This window comes from Eptesicus fuscus, chromosome 3 (assembly GCF_027574615.1).
Source record: "Eptesicus fuscus isolate TK198812 chromosome 3, DD_ASM_mEF_20220401, whole genome shotgun sequence".
Taxonomy (NCBI): Eukaryota; Metazoa; Chordata; class Mammalia; order Chiroptera; family Vespertilionidae; genus Eptesicus; species Eptesicus fuscus.
Window position 1 is genome coordinate 77808350 of NC_072475.1, and position 7390 is coordinate 77815739.

A 7390-nucleotide genomic window follows, 5' to 3' on the forward strand; every position below is an offset into this window, starting at 1 on the left:
TCAATAACCAAGGTTAATATCAACGACTTTGTTTTTAGAGTTGAAGCTGTTGTATGATCTTGCCAGATGTATTGCTGTGCTCTGGGTGACCATTTGCTATTTTGAATTGGGGCTATTTATTGACTTTTCTCTCTCTTTTTTTTTAAGTTTAGTTTATGATAAATTCTTTAATGCATATTTTGGTATTTGTACCTTATAAGTATGAACCCAGAAAGCAAAATTCAAGTATCCTTAGCTATTTCTAACAAAATGTGTTTTAGAAAATGGTAAGGTTTCCAGTTGGAGTCTTAGCTTTATTTATATTCATAAGCCTTTCATCTTTATACAGACTCATGGCATTTTCAGTGAAGTACTTAAATATGGCACTTATAAAATGCTGATGACATAAAATGTGGTTGATCCTCTTAGGGACTGCTGCTTACACAGAAAAATTGGAAAATAATAAGAACTGAAATTTCTCTACTCCATAACTTTACCTTTCCATTTCAGATTTTTGACATTATCAAAATTATTGGAATTGCTTTGAGGAACTTTGCCTGTTGAGTGTCTTATATGCGCTTAGGAACTTTTCCCATTTTCAGGTGAAATCTGTATTTGTTTATGAAAATAATTGATTTCAGATTGGATTTTAACAACATTGGATTTCAGTTGGCTTTTAGTTTGTATATTTACTGTACATAATGTGCCATGGGTTGTGATTTTGAATAGAATCATAGACATCCTGTGCATTTTGGAAGTCTGCCACTGGGAATGGCATAATATTTGTAAATTAATAGCTTGCACTACTCAAAAACTGGTTGGGGCAATAATTGAATGTTAGGAATAAGGCTTAAAATTTTCCACCTTTTAAGGTTTTTCCACTTTTTAATAAGCAACTTTCTCCATTGAAGGGAAGAAAACTTTCACTAGGGTCTTAATATGCTATTTCCCTTTCCCTTTATTAATATAAACACTATGTTCAATACTGTGTTTAAGAGGAAATGTAGTTAAACAAGTGTTTAATCTTAGCTTTCTATAGGAAATAGGGAAATATCTTGGTTTCTCATTAAATCTATTAAAGCTTATATTCCTACACATAAAATCCAAGGCAGAGGAATTTTTTAATGAAAGGAAAAATACTTTGATGAGTAAAAAAGTTAAAACATCACAGGTTGATTTGTAGGGAAATATTTCATCAAGGATATTAGCCTTCATTTAATCTTTTTTTCCTATCAGTTCTAAAATTGTCATTGAGTTTTTAAATTTTTAAATTGGATTTTCATGTTTAAGGTTAAGTGTAAATAATAGAGACAAGTGTAAAATATATATACATTTTATATGTCTATTTGAAATATGATATGTATATCATGAATTTAAATTTATTAATTATATTGCAAATGAACATGAAAACGTGCTGATACTTTTCTGGGAAGCAGGTTGTTTCACTGAACAGGTATTTTCCCTGTGAGGACACCATGGTGATCATATATGATTGCTCTGGCAAGAAAAAATAACAACCAACCAACCAAAGAAACAAATACAAAACACACACAACGATTAAAATAATAATAGTGCAACAATAATGTGCTTCAAATTTCACTGCTTAATGCTGGGATTTTCCATACTTAAATTGATTTTGGTTTGCAGTATCAGATGTACAGTTGTATTGAATATATATTTTAAAGTAGTCAGCATGCATCTGACCAAGTATCTGTTCATTTGAGGGAGAGCTTATTTAAGGCTTTTAACTATAGAGTAAATGAACTCTGTTCAGTTATTTCTGAAGTTGTTTGCAACCAATAAATGATTTAGTTAAATGTATTTAAAACTGCTTTGTTCTTGATATACATTTTTTCATGTTGCTGTTTCACAGTCTTACATTTAGTTGCACTAAAACACAAGGTGATCATCTTACCTATGAATAGATTTGTCTTAGTAAATCTGAAACCAGATGTTTGTTTAAATTACTACTCACTAATAGGCTTGGGTATGACTTTGGCTTTTTTTTTTTTTTTCTTAGAAGAAACCACTGATCTGTAGAATCTATGTTTGAAAATGACAGTTTGTTATTATTTCTAAAAGCCCAGAAACTTTTGCATATGAGACAGTTAGGGTTATAATAGTGAATTCAAATTACTGATTTGAGGTAATATTTTGATACTGTTTCTCATAACAGAGTGAAATACACCCACATCATCACAGAAACAAACATGCTTGTGTTTATTTTTCTTCTCATTTCATTGTTAATGCTTGGTGTTATCAAATGCTTTTGCTTCTATCATCATTCTTGTTCTAAAAATGCTCTTATTATAATGCCACTTGGTTTATTATAAAAGGAATGTTCTAATTCATGAGATTTGATTTTTATTTATTTATTTTTAAATTTATTTATTGATTAAGGTATCACATATTTGTCCTCATCCCCCCATTCCCAGCCCACACCCCTCCCCACACATGCCCCTCCACCCCCCTGTTGTCCTTAACCGCTGGTTAGGCTCATATGCTTGCACACAAGTCCTTTGGTTGATCTCTCCCTTTTACCCCCACTTTCCCCTACCCTCCCTCTGAGGCCCAACAGTCTGATCCATGCCTCCTTGTTTCTGGGTCTGTTCTTGTTTATCAGTCTATGTTGTTCATTATTTCCCCTAGATGAGTGAGATCATGTGCTATTAGAAATACACTTATAATAACCGAAAATGAAACAAGCAATAATGATTATGACAGGCAAATGAATCAGTCTGTAGTGAGTTTCTTTCTGGGCCAACAGTTCTTTTGAGACCCAATTTCAATGTCACACAGTTCCTTATGTGTACATGTCAGCCATGACATTTCAGTTCTGGATGGTGGATCAAAAAGGGGGGGGGGGGGTAGTAGAAGAATATCATGTACGAAAAAATATCCTGTAAGTAATTACATCTAGAAAATTAATACTTTAGAAAATTAATTGTAAGGCTAAAAGCAAGACACCCATGAAAAACACACAAGGTGTCAAAACAAGCCAGAGGAAAATCATTTGGGCAAAAAATGAAATAGGATCCCAAGTCAAATTTATAGAAAATATTCCTTTATTAACTTTTGGTCGAGAATATGTTTGTATATTTTCAGAAAACAACTCCGAGACCATGTGGATTCCAGCAACAGAGAGGAATCGACAGGACTACTCCAGCCATCAAGACAGAAGAGAAGCAGTCCAGAGATGGAAGACACTGACGTCGCCTTGCCATACTAGCAGTTAACAGCTTTGTGTCACTACAGGTTGCCCAGGACCAAACCAGAGAGGGTCAGACCAGCATTACCACCATTTGCCCACCATCCAGAACATTAAGATATTTTTATACAAACTGATTTTTTTTTTTTTTCTGATATACACTCCAGGGCCAGTGAGTGCCTCTTACAACTCAGAACCTCAAAGAAAACCTCAACCCTGTTGTTCCCAGAGCAGTCTTGCCATCTATTGGATGGGTGGACCCCAGAGAAAACTGAGGTAATAATTACTCGTTTTAAGATATTGTAGTAAAAACAGATTTTTAAAGTAGTTCTCACTCCTTCAGAAATACTGCTGTTCATATAATTCACAGTTTTTTGCATCGATCAGTTTAACTTTAAAAACTGTATTTCTCCCAACAAAAGGAGCCAAGTTACCCTTTTTGCAATTACTAGAGACTTGAGTTTCTTACCCTTTTAGAGGAATCTTTTTACTGGCAGCTTGGGAGCTATTATCAATAAGATAGTCTGAGATTGCACTTCACACACTCAGTCTTATATGACCTTCCTCAGGAGTCCCAATTTATAGCAGAATGATACACATACTTCCTACCACCTTCAAGTGAACAATATGTTGTATTTACGCTGAACTTGGGATTTTCAACTATTGCTTTAAACATAGCTTTTAACTCAGTCATTTAAGAGTTTTAAGCTTCAAAATGTTAGAAAACTCTCCAGACCTAAGTATTAAATTAATTTGAAATAAAATTATATAGATAAATAAGTATAATTAAATAAAGTCAATTATATCAAGGTGATCATTTTATCTGGTTCCAAATGGATTCTAATCCATTCTCTACCTTGTTTTCAGTGAAGTGCTAATGTAGATACACCCGTCAATTAATTTAAAGCAAAAAATTATTTAATTATGGTTTTGATTTAGATTTTCCTGATGATTAGCGATACTGAGCATTATTTTTTCATATACCTGTTGAACATTTGTATAACATTTTGGGGAAAATATCTATTTAAATCTTTAGTCTATTTTTATCAGGTTATTAGTTTTTCTTTAATATCAAGTTGTAAGAGTTCTGTATTTATTTTGGAGATTAACCCCTTATCAGATGTATGGTTTACAAATATATTATTTTTTGTGGGTTGCAATTTCACTCAATTGCCTGTTTTCTTGGTTGTAGAAAACATTTTAGTTTGATTCAGCTGGTAGAAATGCAAAATGGTATGACTACTATGGAAAATAGGCAGTTCCCCCAAAAAATTAAATATAAAACTACCATATGATTTAGGAATCCCATTTCTGGAGGCTTACCCCAAAAAATATCATTTCTGGAGGCTTACGCAAAAGAATGAAATCAGGACCTTGAAGAGATAAAAGCATCCCATATTTATTGAAGCATTATTCACAACAATGATGTGGAATGCTGTACAACACTGTACCCATAGTCAATAATAATGCATTGTATAGTTAAAAATGTACTAAGAAGGTAGATATAATGTTATGTGTCCTTACAACAATAACATATAATTTTATTTATTTACTAGAGGCCCAGTGCACAAAATTCATGTACTGGGCGGGAGGATCCCTCAGCCCGGCCTGTGCCCTCTCGCAGTCCAGGACCCCTTGCTCCTTACTGCCCACCTACTTGCTGCTCCTTACCTCTCGGGTCACTGATCCTTAGCACTGCCACGGAGGCGGGCATCGCCACTGTGCTCACCAGCCGTGAGCCCAGCTTCTGCCCAAGTGGCGCTCCTCCTGTGGGAGCAGACTGACCACCAGGGGCCAGCTCCTACATTGAGCATCTGCCCCCCGGTGGTCAGTGCACATCATAGTGACCAGTTATTATGGTCGTTCTGCCATAATGGTCGCTTAGGCTTTTATTATATAGATTTTTCTATTTTTTTATATATTTTAATTGGTTTCAGAGAGGAAGGGAGAGAAATAGAGAGATAGAAACATCAACGATGAGAGAGAATCATTGATCGGCTGCCTCCTGCATGCCCTGTACTGTGAATTGAGCCAGCAACCCAGGCATGTGCCCTTGGCCAGAATCTAACCTGGGACCTTTCAGTCCACAGGCCAATGCTCTATCCACTTAGCCAAACTGACTAGGGCAAACATATAATTTTAGAAAGTATGTATTTATTAATTCAGGTCTGACTAGAATAACTACTATGTTACAACAGAGGTAAAATACACTTATTGATTACATATTATGAATGTTAAGTCACTACCGTTTTTTTCTAGTTGATAATAAGAATTAGTGTTTATATTTTCCTTGAAGCCATGTAACTCAGCAGAAATTAACTACTGTCATATCCAGGAAAAGCTGGGTTAGTCCAAATTTACATCAACTACTTTTCTAAGTAATTAGTTCAAGAATGAGCATGTGACTTAATCCTGCCAATAAGTAGTAAAATTAATACTTGTAAGAAAATTTTTACTCCTAAATACCACATGACAAGACGTCTATTCTTCTTCTTCTTCTGATGCTTAGAGCCTGAATAACCAATTTGTTAAATATGAAATTAATGGTGCAATGGCAGAATGGATTATAAAGAACCATTATAATATGATTGAGTCTCTAAAATAATTAACCCTGATACCTATAAAATTACAAATAGTGATGTTATGTGAAATAAAATAATAATACAGCCCTGATCAGTTTGGCTCAGTGGATAGAGCGTTGGCCTGTGGACTGAAGGGTCCCAAGTTCGATTCCGGTCAAGGGCATGTACCTTGGTTGCAGGCACATCCCCAGTAGGGGGTGTGTAGGAGGCAGCTGATTGATGTTTCTAACTCTCTGTCCCTCTCCCTTCCTCTCTGTAAAAAATCAATAAAATATATTTTTAAAAATAATAATAATACAGCGTATTTTAAGCAAGTTTGAGTTACATGTATAAAATTGAAAGCATTATAACTAAGAAGTTTATCAGTGGAAACTATGCAATGGTGATAATTCAAGAAATGAATATAGACTTAATGTTTAGAATTATCTTATTAACCTTTAAACAATTAAAAACAGAACTATATGAAGAATCATAACTCTAGTAGGTGAGGATAGACTAGGACAGTGATGGGCAACCTTTTGAGCTTGCTGTGTCAAGCTTCTCCAAAAAACTGAGCATAACTCGGGTAGTGTGTCACTTTGAGGAAAAAACATTATTTCGCGATATTTATAGTTTAAATAACATAAATGTATAATTGTTATATATAATTGTATTTAATAAACCAAAAACTAAATATTTAACTTACCTGCTTAGGGACTTCTTTGTTCATCCGTCAGTTGGTTTCTTTTGTTGGTCTTGATATTATTTAGCTTGTGTGGGGTGCCGTGAACTAAGATAAGTGAGGGGGAGGGGGAATTCTTTAACTAACCTGCCTATTAGTGACTTTTTGGTTGCTGAATTTCATTGGCTAAATCTTCAATTGAAGGAGGGTATTTTGTACACTTCAGGCCCAAGCAAGCGCTACTAACTTCATCTGTCAATCTGTTTCTTTTGTTGGTTTTGATATTATTTAACGCTGAGAATAAGGCCTCACAAAAGTATGTAGAGGGAAAAATTGTGAGTAAAGCCATTGCTATATTTTTCAGGGTGCTAAAAGTGTCTGGTAGTTGGTTCCAGGCACTCCAAATTTCCTGTTCGTAGTGGCACTCCTCTTGATTCTCCAAGCGGCACCTTTCCAGATTCTCAAGCTTTGACCTCAAGTCGACAAACACCTGAGCCCAGATACTGTCTTGAAATTCTGCAAGTTGCATCTCCAAATCATCAATATGCATCCATTGGAAACCATTTAATTCCAAACTACTGTAGACTACTACATCAGGATACTTAATTATTTTCATGGTCTGTTCTAGACTTCTAAATTGACTAAATCTATCACTAAACTGCTCAAGTAACGAGTCTAAAACATGATGGTACTTCATATGCAAGAGTTCCATTTCATTTTGTACATCTGCACTGGCCTTCTCAAAATACTTTGTTCCTCAAGGAAAATACTTATAAGTTTTAGTTTCTACATCTCGCTTGAAAATTTTAACTTTACTTTCAAAAGCTTTTATGTATCCAAACATAACGTCAATACTTTTGCCAAAACCTTGTAACTTTAAGTTCAGTTCATTAATATGAACAGAGAGATCTGTAAAAAACATCAGGGTGTTGACCCACTTATCATCATTAAGCTGAGGAA

At 34.6% G+C, this 7390-nt stretch overlaps 1 long non-coding RNA gene across 1 annotated transcript; it reads left to right on the plus strand.

The window, feature by feature from the left end:
- Window positions 1–3052: 3052 nt before the first annotated feature.
- Window positions 3053–7128, plus strand: LOC129148608 (uncharacterized). Its single transcript, XR_008555600.1, has 3 exons — window positions 3053–3259; window positions 3355–3463; window positions 6795–7128. It is a non-coding gene; the product is annotated as an uncharacterized LOC129148608 (long non-coding RNA).
- Window positions 7129–7390: the final 262 nt, after the last annotated feature.